Source organism: Amblyomma americanum, chromosome 7 (genome assembly GCF_052857255.1).
Source record: "Amblyomma americanum isolate KBUSLIRL-KWMA chromosome 7, ASM5285725v1, whole genome shotgun sequence".
Classification (NCBI taxonomy): domain Eukaryota; kingdom Metazoa; phylum Arthropoda; class Arachnida; order Ixodida; family Ixodidae; genus Amblyomma; species Amblyomma americanum.
The window spans coordinates 162,321,139-162,341,213 of NC_135503.1; the positions used below are offsets into that span (position 1 = coordinate 162,321,139).

Consider the following 20,075-nt stretch of genomic DNA (forward strand, 5'->3'; position numbering starts at 1 on the left):
GGCCCAGTGCTTACTCGAGGTGATTCCTCTGATGATTGCTCCCGAGTTATTAGAATTCTTCGAGAGAATTGAGAACGACGCTGTTCCCGGCGCTGGGTGAGTTCGTCTAGTTGGCGGTGATCCTCCGCGATTGCATTGTCTAAAGCTGTGTCTTCATCTGTGGTATCCACATGTGAAGGATGCACTGGAAGCTTCGGCGTACCATTTGATCCGGGAAGGTGAGCCGCTTGTGCATATGTACGCTGGTGAGGAGACGTATGGTGAGCAGCGGGCTCAGATAAAGGATGTTCAAGGAAGTCGCTGTCGTCACATGCGAGAGCTTCAAAGCGATTACTTGTAGGAATATACATTTTTGCAGGCGACTTGTGAATCTTCTTCGCTTGCTTCTTCTCTGGACAAGCGAGGGAGCGAATGTCATGGTCCGGCGATTTGCACAGGGCACACGGAACTGTTAGTTTATTCGTTGGTTCATTCATGTCGGCCACAGCTGCTGGTTAAGGCCAGGTACTTTGCATATGTCCTTCTTTGTGGTAGTGATAACAAAAAATACGACGAGGTCGGAAGGGCTGTTTGACGATCGCACCGTAGAAGGTAAGGTACTTCGGGAGAGTCAACGGGCCTTGCAGGATGAGCAGGTATGAGCCCCGGCGCCCCATAAGCCGTGCTTGCAGTACTACGTGAATTGAGCAGCGAATATTTGCGCGCACCTCCTCGCGAGGGCTCGTGCTGTCGACATGATAAACCATGCAGCGGAGGGTGTAAGGACCAGATGCAAAATATATTTGCGCCGAGACATGCTTGCTGTCATCCAGGGGGATCCGCGTAACTGCGCACATTTTCTGGGCGTCCATCAAGGATGGCAAGTTAACCATGATGGTGTTCGATGGGCGATGGATGACAAACCCGCAGTACTTGGAAAAGACAAGAGCGTGGTCAATTGTGGCTTGAATATTCCAGACAGGCATGGCAGTCATATCAAGGCGGAATGTAGGCTTGAAGGTAACGCGGAACGAGTTCGCAGCAGGCGGAAGAGAGCCTTGACTCACGGGGGGCATCTGAGGAGGAGGCTCAGACGCTGGTGACGGCCCTTGGTGGGAATACTGAACCGGCGCGACGGGTACAGTTTCTTGAGGGAGTGTCACAGGCACGCAGGCGGTGGAGCAGCCCATGTCACAGGCCAAAGTCGTTGCATCGGAAGACGGCGCAGGCTGGAGGCCCGGAGGCGCTGACGATTGCGTTGACGTGGAGGCTGCGTCGGGTGGCAACACAGCGGGTATCCGCGTAGCTCTTGGCGACAACGACAACGCAGAATCCATGTAGACGCGTAGCGCGGCCTCGCTCGACAGCGCCGAGCAAAGCCTAGCTTGCCCTTGAGGGTTCCGATTGGGTTTCATCACTTGAGAATGCGCCCACCTTGCCGGCAATTTCTCCGGAGGGTCGTCGTCAGCATTCGGTCTCACAGAGGGCACTGTCCGACCCACGCCACACGCGAGAAAACAGCGGAAAGCGAAAACACAGAGCTAGAAGCAGACACGTAGCCACCCACTAGGTCTTCGTCTTCCCTCTGCGAGCTACTACACCGGAGCCGCTGCCCACCCCGGCCTCTCCCAAGTTTGCTACACCGGCTCCTACGCACGGCCATCCACCTGTGAGCTCCCGTCCCACGGCGCCTCTTGCCCAGCCCTGCTTGCCAGCTGAGGTGCCTGCCCTTGAACCATCACCAGAAGAGCTCTCTCTCGACCCGGGCTTCAACTCGCTTCTAATCACATGCTCGCCTGCTATCTCAAGCCCAACCCCATCGGTCCTTCTTGTCGCCAGGCGCGCATAAAATCCGCACCACAGCCTTGTCGCGCATCACGCACCACCAGAACCACGTCCCACGAATCCCTGCCAATCTGGCGCCCTCACAAGTGACTGTGCCTCCGCGACAGACAAGACAGCCATCTAAGGAGGTGCCATTCTTGCGACGCTTAAACAGCGTGCCCTACCCAGCACCGACATTGGCCTCAGCCCTTCTGCTTCCTTCCCATTCCGACCCCTATATCCCGGACGTGTGGCCTCTGTTCCCAGCAAGCGGTCCCAACGCCACAGTGGGCTCGCTTTTGCAGACAACGGTACACCCCGTCGCCCGCATCGACTACTTCTTAACAAAGCAGCCCGTGCCCCCCACGCAGCAGACCTCAAACCGTTTGACGTCCGCAGTCGTTTCGCCGTGGCCAGCTGCCGAGGCATCGCGTTCACTCCTACGGCTGCGGTTTCCCCACGCCATCCCCTTCGCCCGCGCACATCGCACATCTCCTGTAAATCCCCACGCGGCTGCACTTTCTGTATAGGCGTTTCCCTGCCCACTTAAACCCAACTGCCGGCCCCGCCAGTAGGCCTTACGACTGGAGCACGCCCAGCTCACCTCCAGTTCTTCGATGACTTTTCCCGCCTATTCCTTGCGTCATCATCCTCATCTTTTGGCTCCTCTCGCCCTTTGCGAAGCAGCCAGGCTCGACCACTCGAGCTCGTTTCTCCCGCCCGACGACTTTCGCGGACTCTGAGCCGAACTTCGCTGCCATGAAGAACCTTGTAGATAGCGTTTTGTTTTTCTTTTATCGCCCTTCGCACTAGGGCGGTGGCCGCCTGTTCGGCGCTTGCATCGCCAGCGGCGCTGATGAAGATGAATCTGGGAGCGCGGCCTCGCTCGCGCAACACAGAACACATTCAGCAACCGGCCTGACCAGTAACGTCGACAGCCCGCTCCGCAGGCTCACCAGCCGCGGCTACAGGGACCTACAATAAATGTGAACCACACTCCAGAGGAGTCAGAGCGGTCCTCCTGGCCATCTGCACGTCTTGATCTCATGGTGTTAAAAAATTTAAAACTCTATGGACGTCAGCAGTAAAGCCGTTGCTTCTGCTGTGTCCCAAGGGACTCCGGCCGACGGCTAGGGGCGATGGGGAGAGGGATAGCTCTGCTGGCGTTCATTGACTTGTTTTTCATTAAAGTGGTTTTTCTCTCGCTCAATGCTCCGCAACCTTATTGATCAATCGATCACCCAGATTACTAAATGCTTCAGCAAATGCTGGGTGGAGGGCAACCTCCCCAGTCTTGGCACCACACCAAGATTATATTTATCCCTAAACCAAACATACCAATCACTAACCAACCTCCTCCCAATCTCTGTCACTTCGTGTCTCGAGAAACTTTTTGAACACGTCGTGCTGGAGGTACTCACGCAACACAAGATGGAAAACAACCTTTACACTCACAGCATGGTGGGCTTCCGTCCCCGCTTGTTTGCGCAGTACGCCATGCTGCAGCTCACAGCCGACAGCTTTGACCAGGACATTCCAGGCCACACAAAGGCCGTATTGGCTTTAAATTTATCAAAGGCTGTGATCGCGTTGACAGTCAAGAAATCTGAGGGTGATCTCCTCACTTCATATAAGTGTACATGCATGCACCTATATAGGAGCCTTTCTTACCAACCGCACTGCTGAGATTCACTTTTGCCTGCATGCATCACCTCCTAACTCCTCCAGTATAGCGCGAACCCCACAGCGCTCCGTCCTCTCCCCTTTCTTTCTCTACGCGACCATTCTCATCCTCGCCTATAAGCTCACTGCAATACCATACCTCCCAAACATCCTCTATGCCGATCTCATCACGCTGTCGGCCACCCACGGAAGTGATGGTGACATAGAGGGCACACTACAAACCGCTGCCACATTCACACGAGAGCCTGACCGAACCATAGGAATCTTGTCCTTACCTGAGAAGTCTGAGCTCCTCATCCTCCGTCCAAACAGCCATAACTTTCTCACCAAGCCCATAACCATTCCTGTGGGCGATCGACTCATCACGGACGTCGACACTCCGGGTCATTGGCCTTCATATCCAAAACATCGGGAGAAACAATTTTAAATACCATAACGAAACGTTAGCACGTGAAAGCTGCGGTCCCGCCCCTCGTCCTCAGAGTATCGCGCCACATTAAGGGCATGTAGGAGCACGACCGCTGTTTTCTCCTTCAGGACTCCCAAAATCACATGCACCCTGACATGCGATCGTCAACACTGTCGTGTCGGTAAGAATGCATTGCCAATCTGAGGCATAGGGCTAGTACACTTACTGTTAAAATTTTTACTTCGATTTTTTTAAACAAAAATTACGAAGCGCCCGATGGTCGCTCTGACAGGAATACCAGGGCGTGAAACGTTTCTAAAACATTTAACACTCCACTGCTTAGGTTACGCTTCTTAAATTTCGTCTTGCGCTTCACACACAAGCTTTGCTTTCAATTCTTTGTTTCTCATTGCACTTTGTTGTTACTTTTCGCGCATATTGCTGTTGCTGCTTGCTTCATCTGCTTTCCTTCTTTTCTGGACGCAGCTATCTCTTTTCCGGGATGTCGTTTCTTCATTTCGCCTTGTTATATGCGCCTTGAAAGAACGCCAGCCAAGATGACGGCACCAGACGTACGTCTGGCCTTTACTTCACTCTGCGCTGAAATCGCGTCTCTAGTACAGCTTAAGTTCTCACAGATCTCTCCAGAAATTGTAGGGAACAATGCTCTACGTGTCTGGAACGCAACACAAGTTTTGGCTCTGCGTCCACTTGCGCAGCTCTCATTTCTCCCCTTTGCATCCACGCGTCGCTTCCAGTCTCAGTAAAGATGGGGTCGCCGCTACGCTTCTCTCCTTTCCGCTCTCTGCCTAACACTCACACTGCCTCTTCTATTACTCACGTGCCTCTGGCTGCTCGCGGGTTGGCAGAGCGCTGATCCTGGCGCTCAACATTCTCGGCCGCTCCGGACACTTCCGGTGGGTGCCCAGATCGCGGTCATGTTTTCTGGCTGGGTAGTTGTAAACTGCCAGCAGGCAGCCAGTATCACCAGGATGATTTTTTGCCGGCAGCGGGCGGTCAACTAGCAGACGACAGAGAAATGATATGACAGAGGTAAACGTGCGTGGGGCCGTTTTTACATGTACTGTAAGAACCGCGGTTCTTGATGCGATGTTTTGTTCGATCCCTAGGGCGATAAGTCGCTTGTTTCGACTACACCACTATGCATATCATTTGTATTGCCTCCAATGACGCCTTTTTCGGTAGTTCTCGCAGTTTATTTACTTGTTTTGCGTGCACATGTGTCATCGTATTTCGATCATCTGACCACCTCACACAAAAATGGTCGATTCTTATTACGGTTTCATAGTTTTGATTAGGAGAATATTCAGTGTTAAGATCCGGAAACTGTAAATACACGGCAGCAATATAGTCGCCAAAGTATTCTTCAAAGCGATGAGTAGTCGCGAGTGGCATCCACGAGAATCAGTCAGCGTCAGCGTGCTGGCGGCCACTTTTGTGTGACACTCCAAAGCTGAACTGCTCAACGCGTAAATACTACCAGGTAACCGGCCGCAAGGGTCGCTCAGATTCAAAAGCCAGCAAAGAGGATGGCGGTCGGTGATGATTCTAAAGGCGAGACCGTAAGGGCAGGAACGAAACTGCAGTACGCTGAAATAAACAGCGAGGCAGTCGTGCTCGGTCACGGTGTAATTTCCTTCTTACTTGCTGAGGGTGCGGCTGGCGTAAGCGACAACGTGTTCATTCCCGGAGTGTCGTATGAGCACAGAACCCACGCCACTACTACTGGCGTTAGTGTGAAGTTCAGATTCAGCTGTCGAGCAGAACAGACGTAGTATGGGCCGCGAGATATTAAGAAACTTGGGTTGGCGAAACGCAGAATCACATTTGGCAGTCCACTTCAAAAATCAATGTCTTTCTGGAAAATACATGCGAGAGGGTAGGCTAAATGAGCAGAGTTGGGTATGGAGCGCCGAAAGAGCCAATTCACAAGAAAGTCCTGAGTTCTTTCAAAGGGTTGGGCTCGTTGGCACAGTTGAGAGCTTCAATCTTCTAATGATTGGGCCTAACGCCTGTCACAAAATTCGGCGCATTTAAGAAAAAAAAAACCGGCGCTGCGCCTAAGCAATCGCGCCCGCGCGCGGTAAAATAAAACAAAAAAAACAGCGGGGAAGGACCCCCGGAGACAGCGTAGCTTTCCACTCTGCTGCAACTCAGCTCGCCGGTGCGGCGCCGCGGGGGGCACGGCCGGGCGCAGTGTCGATTTTTCTCGAATGTTGGAGAAGTTTTTGCTCGTTGTCGACAGAAAGGGGGTAACCTTGACCGCGCCAAAGTGATACTCTCCCCGCTTCGCTCCTGCGCCGATTACTCAGCGTTGCCGCGAATGACCTAGATTGTTCTAGAAGGTGGTTTCCGCGCTCGAGCAATGGGGTCGCGAGCCCGGCGCAAGAATGGGAAGGAGTTTGTGCAGTTGAACCTGCGTGTATGTGCGCGCCTGCACTGGCGCGAAGAACAGACGCGGACTGCGCCTATAAATGAGGGGCTTCAACCGCTCTCTGTTCGCCCGAGCCGCCACTTAAGCTTCCGAGAAGCGCGCCCGCTCGACGCCCGGGAGAACACCACTCGACCAGCCAAGGACCAGCGAGGCAACTTGCGCCAGCCTGCGGATCGGCCCCATCGTGCTCCTCAGGTCGTCGTACTGTCGCAGTGCCCGGTGGACAAATTGTGTTATGGTTATTTGTCTCTCTCTGTGTTAGTGCACTTCAGGTGCAAAGATTTTGTTGAATTGTTATCTCTCTCAAGTGTTACTTTGCACGCGTTGCACGGTATTTATGAATCACTTTGTATGTGCTCGTACGAGTGATTGTGAAATCTCTGTATCGTCTTTTTGCTGTATAAATTTGTTTGGTTTTGTGAACCTTTGGCTCCAACCCATTATCTGGCTTGCGACCGGCGAAATCTGGGCACCAAACAACCAACCCCCTTGCCACTTGGTAGCTGGTCTCCGCCGGAGCTTGCCACACTGAGTCGAGAACATCTCCTTTGTGACCGAGACCGCTACCCCCCCGCGCTCTAAGGGTGTCTGGGAGCACACGCAAAAGTGCGCGAAGTGGTGACAACGCCATTCTTACCAACGAGATGACCAAGCCCGATTTTTCATTTCCCGAAGCGGCACCTATGAGGATTCTGCACAACTACTTTTTTTCTGGGCACTGAAGGACAAAGGCAAAGCGGCTGTTATCTTGCACAAAGGTCCTCCCGAAAATAACATCAACCAGATAACACATGAAAACTTGCTACTTCAGTCCGCGCAAAAGATGATCCATAAATATTTCAAAAGTAATAGGAGCATTAGACAGGGAGAATGGCATCACATTTAATTTATAAAGCCCGTCTGGGGCAAGGAACGCCGTCTGCTCTTAGTTTTTTAAGTGCTTAAGGTTCCGCCAGTATCCGGATAGTATACAAACAAGGGAAAAATAGGAAGCTGACTGGAGGTAGTCAATGGAATCATGAACACGCGAGAGCGGGTAAACATCCGTCTTTGGACAGTGTTAAGGCGGCTGTAGTCAACACAAAAAAAATTGCAGTGGCTTAGCTAAGCAATGCCAGGATATACGTAGCGAAAGCAAGTGTGGTGCTCCCCGGTTGGCTTTGTTCACATATTCCACAACGTATGAAGCAAAGGTATATACGTCCAGTATGACCTGTAGGTCCATGTTTGATTTCAGCACCGCGGCTATCCAAGGATTGAAGGGGTCGCGTCACTCTCACGCCTATTCTCTAGGCTAACGGCACGTTGTTCTTCGGTTTCTTGAGCCCGCTGAAGTCTCTTGGTCGCATTCCATCGTTCATCACGGGCCGTCTTCAGTGAAGCAGGACTCAGGTCTCTCCTCCGGCTGCTGTCGCAGCTGCTAGCGGTCGAGCCATTGGACGTTAGACGTGCCCGTCTCGCGGCGTCATATTCACGGCGTTTAGCCAGTCGTTGGGCGCGCTGTTTCTCTATCTCCTGGGTGATTCGTTTGCTCTTCATCTCGTTCCGATGCCGATTCCAGGCCTCCTTCTGCTTAGCACACTAGTCGCCGTCCATATTGCCGCCATAGCTGTGGTTGCGGCGAAGTCGAGCTGTCCTTCTCAATCCTCCGACATGTTATATCTTAGAAGGCATGCGGCACAGCTGGCGAAGCGAGCGGAGGCGAGCGCAACGAAGAGGAAAGCGGTGTGACGTCATACCAGACGGCGGCGAGGCGCGGTGTGACGTCATGCCAGATGGCGCGGCGAGCACGCGGTGTCCGCCCAGCTGCGGCGGTTGCTAGGCAACGGCTCAAGATATGTCCCTGTGCCTCCTCGGAGCCCCGCCACAGCGAAATCGCAAGTTCGCGGCCAGTAAAACTTTCGCTGTAATAACAACGTGCCATATTTCATTTTTCAAGGATCACAGGGGCTGCCCTTGGGCTTGATTCGTGGATAATTTCTTGTTGCAGCACGTAGTGGATGTCTTCATCAAATGTATTACGTTCTGAGGCTGAGACGCGGTACGGATCCTGTCGAATATGTGTGTTGATGAAGTATTTATTGATCACGAGGTGAGCTAAGGAAGGTGTAATCGGCGACTGTTGATCTCCAGCGAAGGCGAACACGCCCACGTGCCTCGGAAGAACTTCCATCAATACAAAATAGACGACTGTCTTTGGCAGATAGAGTTTATTGATCATGCACTAAATTCAGAGTCGCTCAGGTCGCGCCATCTAGTTCGACGAGCAACACTGTCACTGAGCGCGGCAGTAGGCACAGAAAGGTGTTCTTTAAAGCCGGCGAGTTTGTAACCACGCGGTAGTACGGCAGACTCGTTAAACTGGCTAACAGTCCAAAGCGTGGCACGGACCTCGTTCACTCGAACGACGCTACGGGGGACCAGTACACTCTTCGTCGGTCAGGCAAGTGAAGCGAGTTCCACACAGGGTGTCGCAGGAAGGACAGTCAGCGCTCGAGGAGACAAGTGGGACGAAGATGGCAGACATCGCTACGACGGTACCATCGGAGGCATAATGCGCCTTGAGATCTCGGGGCGAGCCCTCTATGAGGGGCGACAGAAGACTAGGGCTTAATGATATTCGGCGAATGCTGAAGTCAAGAGTGGTGCCGCACTGTTGTAAAACGTCAACACCCAGGATAATTCGTGCGTAGAGTGACGAAGAATTATGAATTCAGTTCTTAGCACGTGGCGAGTGATCGCTACATTTACTTAGGAATTACGAAGCGGAACCAATGAATTGCACCCTACACCACGAAATATGACAACACTATCTCAAGCGTGCATTATTTTAAGACCGAAGCGGTTGTTGAAATCTAAGCTTACCACAGACACTGTTGCACTAGTATCTATTAAGGCCAAAGCGCAAGCACCGTCCATTAAGATTTCTAGGTGCCTCTTTACCGTAACGGTGGGCAGAGGAATTGGCACTGTCGATGACGACCGCACCTTCGCCGGCCGTACTCGCTAGTTTCCCGGTGGCAGTGAAGGACGGCGCGGAGAAGGCGATGGGCGGGAGCAGTGAGCGGGGAGAGTCAGGCTCCGGTCAGAGACTGGAGAGCCGTTACGGTGTGGTGCGTTGCGGTACAAGCCCTGAGGAGATGTGCATGTCAGGTCACGAACGTCTGCATTGTAACTAGGCGGACGGTTCGGCTATTGGCGCTGGTAGCGTGATGGCTGGCCCTGGCGGCGGCTGACCTGGGATACGTGTCCGAGCATACGGCAGCGGTAACACACTGGTGGGTCGCGAGTACGTTTGGGATAATAGTCGTTGTAGACAGGGTCGAAGCGGCCATCAAAGTTTAGTCCCTGGTGGCGTTGCGGGAGAGGTGGTGCGATGTAGTAGGAATGTGTAACCAGAGCAGGGTCGCGGGAGTCGTTACGAGGTTCACGGGGACGGTTGTGATGGTACAACTCCAAAGAGAGTAGTCATGTACCTGAGCTGCCTGCAGGGAACAGCTGTCATACGGGACTTCAACGCGGCGCACAAGAACTTGATGCCGAAAGAGTTCATCACGAACGATTTGCCGAATCACGTCGAATGATTTGCAGGCTCATTTGAATCGACGCTGCCACTAAATACAATCAACCCAGAAAGGTGTAAAATGGCTAGTGCTCTAGTGTCCTCTGTAATCGAGGATCGAAATACACCGTTGGATTTCATCAGGAGTAGAATTGGAGTTGATTGAAACAAAGAATACGGTGCACTTGCGATTTGCAAGGAGTGCAGATTTGGTGTCGATTTACGCCCAAAAAATGCGGAGCAATTCGTGCAAATCTCAGATCAAAGATCTTCAATGGGGGAAGTTAGGACAGGAGTTCCGCAAGGGTCAGTACTTGGCCCCCTGCTTTTTTCCCTCTTTATAAATGATTTTCCTCGTTTCATTGAGCATGGACAAGCAGTCATGTACGCAGATGACACAGCTCTACTAATACCTCATCAGTCGGCAGAAAAGGCTGAATCACTTGCAAATGATAGCCTCCAAAAAGCAGCAAATTGGTTTAGCACTAACAAACTAGCGATAAATGTTAAAAAAACAAAGTTCATTGCTTTCACCTCCCGTCGTAAATCTACCCCCGTAGAATGTAGTCTGCATCTCGATGGATTACCAATTGAACGGGTTCAAAGCTACAAATATTTAGGAGTAACTCTTGATGAGAATCTACACTGGGCACCTCATATAGAAAACTTATGCAAAAAGTTAACCTCTGGGTGCTATGCACTAATTAAAGCACAAAAACATTTTGACAAGAACACACTACGAATGATATATTTCAGCGTTTTCCATAACCATTTAATATACTGCATTGAATCCTGGGGTTTCACCTTCGCATCTTACTTAGCAAAAGTTAGCACTCTCCAGAAAAGGGCTGTCAGAATAATATCATATGCACCGAGAGCAATACCATCCAAACCTCTTTTTGATGAATTAAACATAATGCCCTTCACCAATGTACGTGAGTACAAAACGGCCATTTTAGTCCGCCAGATAATTAGCACGAACTCTCCACATCCTTCTTCCATATTCATCTCTCCCAAACGTGACACTAGGCAGGCACAGCACAATAATTTTAATTTACCCATAGCTCACAACATATACGGGCGGCGCTCAATTTCTTTTATCGGGGCTAAAATATGGAATACCGTGCCGTGTTACATGAAATACACGTCCAACTTTGTTTCTAAACTAAAACGCCACTACCTTAACAAGCAATCTGATGCACCAAGCTAAACACGTGTTGTTGCTCATAGCAATGCTCCATATAGTGATTGTTTAACTCTGACAATGCTTGTAATGGATCCATCACTAGCCATAGCGGCTAAGGATCCAGATGACTACACAGCATTTTGTGTATCAATTTCTGCGTGAATAAACGTTCTGATTCTGATTCTGTTCCAATTGCGGCGGTACGCTGAGCGGAGGCTGCGGCGTCGTGTGTATGCAGGCGCCAATGTTTCGCAGCGCCGGCATCCAGTAGGAGGAGGTGATGATAGCGGTCAGTTTTTCTTTAGGCATTTTCGCTCTTTCTTACAACGCTACTAGACCTGCTAAAGATATGGGCGGAACTGTGCTAGCTCATTATATCACATCATTTAGGTTAGAATGCGCTTTGTAATCAAGAACAAAGCCCAGTCGAATCTCAAAGGTGATACATACCTACTAGCACCGTTCCGTCCGTAACGTTACGCAGTATTACTGTAAGGAACAGGGCAAAATAGCTGGACAGAAAAATGCATCGGACCGCTGTCATCACCTCCTTCTCCTTGATGCCTGTGTGGCAAGATCGCGACCCCAAGCATACACACGACGTCGCAGCGTATCGACGCCCTCCGCGGAAACACAACGAAACCAGCGACGGCGGTGGAACGGAACATCTTTGATCTGACTAGGCTGCGTATAAGGCACCTCTGTAAAAAATACACGAACCATGGCTCCGGCGGTAGCCGAGCGGATATTGACGGGGTGGTCTGCAATGGGCAAGAAAAGCGCAGCTGGGTGGACGACGGGAAAAGAAAGCGAAAACAAGACCATCGTAATAGATCTACGAACCAAATTCTTTCAGCACATAATTTTTGTTATTCTCGTTAAAATTTGCTGTCTCTTCACTCTCGTACAAAAACCGAATCCCTGAAGTTAAAGATCCTGAACAGTGCACAAGGAAGCCACCTGCAGGCAGCGCCACATTGCAAAAATAATGTTTGCTTTTTCTCTGCCCTTGCGAGTTTTTAAATATAATACTGATGTATATTGTATGCTAGAAATTCGTTCATTACTGTCACTTATTTTTACTGTCCTTAATGGAGCTTTTTAAAGAAAATTTCGAATGCCCTGCTCCACTCGAGCTATAAAGATATTTATAGAATACCATTTTTACCCAAGTCCATATGTCTTCAAATTCGCAATATAAGAGCAAAAATGATTCGTAGTAAGAATCACACAAAAACAAGGTATATTGATTGTGCTCAGTGGTTATAGTTTTTGTAATGAAAATACAGTTCTTGAATTTTACCTACATAGGGCAAGGTAGTTGTGTCAATTTGTTCGCCATTCTCTCTCTAAGACTGCACTTTTAACCCCTTTATAAGAACATTGGTGTTAGCACGTCCTCAGAACACTATGTTCACAAGCTCATTTGTGCATGCGATGTCGCGAAGTATGTTCATTCCACTGGATGTTCGATAACACCGAATTACACAGACCGCTTGTACAAATAGCACTGAATTATCACAAATGTCAGTTACTAAGCTACACACCTAACGGAAATATTAACCCCAACAGCTTTTAAAAAGGTGCTTAAGTATAATAAGCCAAGCTTATTCAATTGAAGATTCTGCGTAAAGTAAAAACAAACAGTGACAGAGCTGTAGATTACAATTTACATTTTTCTAAAACAGAAGTAAATAAACAACAATTCCAACCGCAATTTTTCGACAGGTATTAGATATATGATGAGCTAGATATGAGCACCTAAAATTAAAACGATATAATAGCAAACCGTGAAAAATAATGCAGACGTGAATTCAGCACTTGTTTCCCAAACTTCACATAGCTAGTGTACTAAAATAATTGCTAAAAAGTTTTAGCACCAGACAATACAATTTTCTTCAACTCAGAGTCTCATTCCCAGTGGCTAACATCAAGATGTAGATCTACCAAATAGATTAAAAAATACTAAACAGACATTCTAAAGCAGCCCAATAAATATACAGTAAACTATCAAAGGTATCCAAACTCTAACTTAAGTGTTTTTCACCGAAACACGTGGGACAAGGATAACATAGAAAAAGTATAAAATACATTCACTTCAGCACACATTCAAATAAAGAACATCACTAAAAAACTGTACACTCATATTTTGGAGATCTATGCTCTAACGAATTTTCTGAGCACAGAAGCACATATTAGCTATCCATTTCAAGGGGCCTGTCACTAATATAAAGTTCAGCACGCATACCTTTTATAGGAAAAAATTTAGAATTATGAAGACAGCAATAAAAAACTTGACTGAAAACACAGGCAAACATGCACACTTGCGGTTCAACCCAATAAACAAATAATGACTATTGCTCAAACACACCGAACGAGTCAGCCTGGTATCACCTTGACTGGCGGCACTAAAAGCGAAGAAAAAAACACATGACCAAAGGACAAAGGAGCAAGAGTACATTCATTCTGCTTGATAGTTCCATAGGCATTTATCACCTTCACTTCATGATGAAGTGAAGTAATATTGCAGAAAAGTTCGGATGGCACCTGATAAGACTAATGGACCGGTAATTTCGTGAATACATACATAATTACACTTGTGAGGACCAGCGTCTAAGTAAATTTTTGTTTGAAAATTATAATGTTCACCAAATCCGTACTCGCAATGAAAATGTTTTTCTTACTGCAGGATGTGTAAAAATGCGAGCAACTGCTTCATGTGGCAGAACGGGAAAACCATTGCAAAACAGAAAAATTGACAGTGCTGACATTGTCTAGGAAGCTGTCCGAGCTAGATGCGAGAAGATAAAGACTATGACTAGCCCGGGAGAGTCCAGAAATACGGTGGGGTGATGACTCCTGTGGCGAAATGGCATGTTGCTGTTTCTGTTTGTCATTTGTCTTCCCACGCTGCCACATAATGCAAGTACACTATTTGTGAAAAGTTTAGAGCCCGAGGAATTCGCTTCTGCGGCTTGTTGTGCATTGCAAGCACTCCAGATTTCTTGAAGGTACAGTAAATCTCGCCCTGACTACCATGAATGTTGGGACGCCCATTAATGCCGCACAGGCCCTAATACGTGGCTTATAAGCCGAAACATTTGGCTCCTTTCTCTGCACACGGTTTAACTGTATCATGTAACATGTTAACATTGATAAGCTATAACACCACTGTCTGTGTTCCAATAGCAGTGTCCCAAACAATGCTAAACAACCAGATACTGGCGGATAGAAGAGGCAGAAGAGAAAGAAAGATGAACCGGTTTTTAAAAAACTTAATAGCTCAAGACCATCCAAGCATGGCGTACTTAAGCCAACATTTCATTTAGAGTGGGCACGGCGGACCGCGCCGGAACATCGCACTAAGCATGCCTCCGTTCGTGCTTATGCAGGGTTTTCTGCTCGGCTTCGTCGGTATCAGCAATCACACGTGCATCGACTGTCTTTCACCGATATCACCTGTGGGCTTGACATCTGAATATGATGCATCACCTCCCGATCAGTCCCCTGCTGGCAGTATCGCTCGAGATGTGACGTCGACAAGAGCTTCAGCTATAAAAGAAGGCCTGCACAGCTTCATCTTCAGTGGGCACGGCGGACCGCGCCGGAACATCGCACTAAGCATGCCTCCGTTCTTGCTTATGCAGGTCATTGTCGGTTATGCTTACAGAAGTGACGACCCCTTTTTGCTGGTCCTGCCGAGCTCACGGCGTGTTGTTTGTATAGCATACGAGTGTCTACGCGTTTGTGATCTCCTCTTGTGTGGAGATGTTGAAAGTAACCCGGGTCCTGATGTGCAAGTAGTCTTTGATAAGAATTTGGAAAGCCAGAAGTGCATACAGCAGGACGTGTCTGATCTGAAAATTCTGCATGAAAAGATTAATACGGCTATCATTTCCCTGTCTGATCGTCTAATTCAAGTAGAAAAAGCTGTCGAGCAACACTTGAATTCTGCTCGTCAGTCTCTTCATATGCAAAACCGAAAATTGGTCGGTTTGGAAGATCGTAACAGGCGCGCAAACATAGTGATTTATGGAGTATCAGAAAAAGAGGAAGAAACAAAAAAAGATTTTAAGCAAACCGTTCTTAACGAAGTATTTCACAAGCAGCTTGATGTCTCTGCTTCGTCACTAGACCGTTTCCTGAGACTTGGTAAATCAACCAATAAAAAGAGGCCAATATTAGTTCATTTCCAAGATCTTGATGAAAAGAACGCCGTGTTTAAAAACATAGGGAAACTAAAAGGCACTGGCATTTACATTCAGAACGACTACTCTCAGGAAACATTACGAAAACGCAAGTTACTCTGGCAGTCAGCTCGAAAGAAAAATGATGACGGCCATAAAGTGAGGTTAGTTCACGATAGACTGATTGTTGACAATGAAACGTTTGTCTGGAACGACGCATCGAATAGCCGTACTAAAATCGCCTCGGACCCTGCACGGAACTCTGACTGTCTACCCGCTCGCATTTCTGCAAACTATCGACACCTAAAAATTATTAACCTCAATGCTCAGAGCATAGTCAATAAAGCAGAATCGCTTGAAGTCTTACTGATCACTCATAGTCCCCACATAGTTGTGATAACTGAAACTTGGCTTCACTCTGGCGTTAGTGACGACTGCGTTTTTCCTCCCTCTTACCATGCCTTCAGGCGTGATAGGAGTTCCCGCGGCGGCGGCGTCGCTATCCTATTAAAACGTGATATTAAAGGTGAGGTTTTGCAGCAAATAGACAACCATGAAAGTTTATTCCTAAACGTTAATTACTTTGGTCACACTTTCATTCTGGGCGCGCTTTATAAGCCTCCAGATTCTGGTCCTGATTATATGCGCAAATTGCAGGATCATATGTATTCATTTAGGAACAGTAAAATCATTATTTCTGGACACTTTACTATTCCAAATATGAATTGGTGTACTGGATCTTTTGAACCTTCTGAAAATGCAGACATAATTTCACACCTAATGATTGCTCAAGACCTTGTACAAGTTGTAACTGAGCCAACAAGGGTGCGAGGAATGTGCAATTCCGTTTTAGACTTAGTATTTGTCAGCCGCTTGTTTTCTGTGCACATGTCTTCCGTATTGGATGGAATATCAGATCACAGACTGGTACTTGTTTCTGTAATATTTTCTTTTTGTGATAAACCGCGCAAAAATTTGCTTAAATATATAAAAGACTTTTCACGTGCAAATGATGAATCAGTACTTGATTATTTAGACATTGCTTTTGACAGATTTTCGGGTGAAGATGTTTCAGTTTTGTGGGATACTTTCAAGAAGCACTGTGAATTTTCTGTGTTGAATTTCATTCCAGACAGAAAAAAATCTGTAAAGAAAAATAATCCGTGGATTAATCGCCACATTATTCATCTCAAACGTAAAGTGCCTGAAGCGCTCGAAACGGGCAAACATAGATATTTTAGCAGAACTTGCAGCTGAACTTTCTTCGAATATTAGATTTGCCAGGAAACGGTACTTCACAGAATGTCTCCCGGAATTCATAAAAAGTAACCCTGCTAAGTTTTGGAATCATATCAGAGAGTCTGATAAGCCGATCGAGCAAATAGTTGCGAATGGATGCGTTGTTAGGTGCCAAATGGGCATTGCCACAGCTTTTAATAATTATTTCCACTCTGTATTCTCAGCTGATGGAAATGGAAATGACGGTTTTCTTTGTGATCCCTTTGAACCTTTAGACATTGTATCTGATGAGGGTGTCATTGAAATGCTACTCCGATTAGATACGAAGTGTTCTTCCGCCCAGACGGCATCCCTAATGCATTTTTGCGGCGCTATGCTGAATCATTGTCTCGTTTTTTGTCCAAATATTTCGTGCTTCCTTATCTTCTTGCTCCTTGCCGCCTGATTGGCTGACAGGGAAGGTTATTCCTGTTTATAAACATGATGATCGACTCTGTGTAAACAACTACCGCCCAATCTCTCTGACGACATCCTGTTGTAAGCTTATTGAACATATTATTGCCAATCATATACTTGCAGTATTAAACAGTAATGGTGCGTTAAACCCTGCTCAGCACGGCTTTAGGAAAGGATTCTCTACTACTACCCAACTGAAAAAAGCCATTCATAATTTCAGTGCAGCTTTATACAAGTCAGGCCAAATTGATGTTTTATTTTTAGATTTTGCCAAAGCCTTTGACAAGGTGCCACATAACAAACTTCTTTTAAAACTGAAGCTCATTGGTGTACCACCTCCGCTCATTGCCTGGATTGCAGCTTATCTACAACACAGCACGCAGTTTGTGGAGATTGGCGGTAGTTGTTCTCTCCCGCTCCCTTTAACCTCTGGGGTCCCTCAGGGAAGTGTGCTTGGTCCTCTACTTTTTTAATTTATGTAAATGATCTAGTTTTCGGTATTAACCCAGCTGTTAAGATTGCTCTGTTTGCCGATGATTGCATGATATATACTCCGGTAGCTTCCGTTTCTGACCAGGAACTTTAGATGATGCTCTGCTTAGTGTCGTTTCCTGGAATGAAAAATGGGGTATGGAAATAAATACTCAGAAGACTGTGCTCTTGCGGATAACAGGGAAGAAAAATCCGTTTTCCTTCAACTATTGCATTAATGGCGTTCCGGTTAAAGAAGTGCCAAGGTATAAGTATCTTGGTATTGTAATAAACTCGCAACTAAAATGGAATGACCATATAGACCACATTAAATCCTCAGCTTTACGTAAACTTGGTTTTCTTCGCCATAAACTTAGGGGCGCACCTAGCAGCTGCAAGCTATTAGCCTATAATACGCTTATAAGACCAAAACTTGAATATGCCGCCATCGTTTGGAACCCCCATGCAAAAAAAGATAGCAGAAATAGAAAAAATACAGAGACAGGCAGTACGTTTCATATTTAATAGATACAAGAGAACTGATTCCCCATCTTCGTTAATGGCAGCAAATTATATTAAACCACTCCACGTCAGACGCATGATAGCCCGCCTATCCTTCCTTCACCAGCTAATCCATGGAAAACTAGGCATTTCTCCAGTCCCCTATGTGCAGTTTTCAGAAACGCGTAGAACTCGTCGTCATCATGATCACACCTTAGCACCATACTTCGCGCATACTAACACTTTTAAATTTTCTTTTTTTCCACAAACGATTGACGAATGGAACGCCCTGCCTCTACAGGTGATATCGGTTGTTGATTTTGACAAGGCACTCTTTGAGCTATTTTAAATATATGTACTACATTGCACAATTTTATTGTTCTGTGTTTTACGATGTGACTGTTTTTGTGTTGAGTGAATGTATTTTTCTGCCCTCCCTGCCTGGACACAAATGAGGGTCTGCAGTATTGTGGAAATAAATAAATAAATAAAATAAATAAAATTACGCTCAAGAAAGCGCCGCAGACAGTGTGCCTTCTTTAGATTTTCCTCAAGGAGCACCCAGAAAGCTGCACATTGCAGTAACCTCACTGAAGTGATGAGATTTTCACTACAAGGTGCGGGCCAATGAAGGAAAACTGCGTCTTGATAGGTGAAGAGGCATGGCGTAAGTACGTCGTCCTGCGAAATTAAAAACAAATGGTCCCTGATATTACAAACACTTCTAGGAAAGCAGAAATACTGTCACATTTCAGTCTCAGGAACCTTATGACTACACTACTCTAGCGGTGAATTCATGTGGGGGAGGTCTCCCGCATCCAAGTGAGAAATGTTACATAGAAATACCATACTCAACTCCTTTTTTATTAACTAAAGTAAAAATTTGCAAGATTCAAACATGTAGATAAGATGACCGATTTTTAAAAATAATGGCCACCAGGCTTACGTAAGTAGAGCTACCAACAGTTTGTCTAGCTGCCACTTTACTGCCCACCACTATGCGCAGAAGCTGACCTTAGCCACAAGCTTTGCAGCAAATTGTTTTCTTTTCTTTCGTGATTCGTTATAATGGATGAATCAATTTACGACAATTGTGCTCAGTAACCAAAGTGTACAAATTAAAGAGGAACGACTGTACCTAAGATTTACCCATCAGAACCATGGCCACATTTAGTGGGCCGCTACTACTATTCAAAAGATAAACAAAATGAATGGCCTTCCTACTGAAGATTTGAAAATCATACTGGCTATAGGACGGAACACGTTCCAGCAATACGTTTTATGTGTAAATGTGACGAAAAATGGTAAAGGTGCCCTTATGCCGTGCTAAAAAAACGGGCTTAAAGTAAAAAAAATGATACACATTCACGCTAATTTCACAAGGTAGAGTGAACGCAAAAAGATAAATTATTAAAATTGAACCCCACTTCAAAGACCTCTTGCATGTTGCTCATATGAAGGCTCGTCGCAATATTTTCAAGCAAGCTGAAAATTTTAAAGCTCTAACAACAGCGAATTTAGATGCAAACAGGCGTATCAACTCAAGTGGCCTGCCTATCATTGACGTATGTACAAATAAGTTGCCATAAAAGAAACTACAAACAGGCAACAATATCCATGAAGTATGAGGCTTGAAATTTAGTACTTAATTACTGACGGACATAAACAGGCACTCACTTTGCGAATCTGAACAAAAATGACTTAACGTTTCACAGAACTATGCGCCGGCCCATAGTCATATAATACGACCCATACACTAGCAACGCATCCTTGATATAACTGCGCTAATATTTTGCTCTATTCTGCAGCACAATTCTCGAGTGCTCTAGACAAGCCTGCCCACGTCTTTATCGTACAACGTTATTGAAGACGCAAAATCGCTTACCATGACACCGAGACGGATGTGAAACGGCAAGGCTTCAAGAATATCATTCAGGCCAGCCGTGTCGAGGTAGAAACTTCTCTCCCGCTGGTCGCGGGCGCGGAAAAGCCAGCGCTTGTCTGGATTGGCTCACAACGGCGCCAGACCGCCATTCGCAAACCAAGTGAGGGGCAAGGGGGCAAGTTCAGCTGTTTGCGTTATCCACTTCAATGAACTCGCTTAAATAGACCTCTTTCCTTTC

At 47.0% G+C, this 20,075-nt stretch overlaps 1 long non-coding RNA gene and 1 pseudogene across 1 annotated transcript in view; one reads left to right on the forward strand and one right to left on the reverse strand.

Moving 5' to 3' along the window:
• Positions 1–3,874, reverse strand: part of LOC144096880 (uncharacterized) — a 36,671-nt pseudogene extending 32,797 nt beyond the window's left edge.
• Positions 1–20,075, forward strand: part of LOC144097561 (uncharacterized) — a 447,599-nt gene that overhangs the window by 136,731 nt on the left and 290,793 nt on the right. The window lies entirely within an intron of this gene.